We start from the raw sequence: 432 nt of genomic DNA, 5'->3' as shown, positions 1-432 counted from the left end.
GGCCCGCGGCCACCCAGAAGTTGAACCAGCAACTGGTTCTGAGTACGGAGTGCAACAACCTCCAATTTCAAAGGAGGCAAGCGCTCCACTGTCGCCTGCAGGGATGCATTCGCCTGCTCCACGGCTAGGGGTCTCTCCGACAGAGAGCGGTAGTCCTCAAGGAGAGACAGCCGGCGCACGACGTGCTTCAACTCCCCAAGAGCGTCCGCACAGCGATATGCTACTTCAGCATGACGCTCAGCGGAGCTCTGATAACGAAGGACCTCGTCCTCAAGGGTTCGAAGAGCATCACGAGTCACCGGACGGCAGTCGACCCGGTCGTCACCGCCCGACACCGACTCTTCTTGATGAATACGGCGACGTCCACTATCACGTGAAATGTCTAGTAAGACGACGTCGTTACCAGGGTCAGACCCAATATCTGGTGACGTG

The sequence above is a fragment of the Plasmopara halstedii genome (assembly GCF_900000015.1).
Source record: "Plasmopara halstedii genome assembly, contig: Scaffold_1548, whole genome shotgun sequence".
Lineage (NCBI taxonomy): Eukaryota > Oomycota > Peronosporomycetes > Peronosporales > Peronosporaceae > Plasmopara > Plasmopara halstedii.
Note: the sequence above shows the minus strand (reverse complement) of the source record.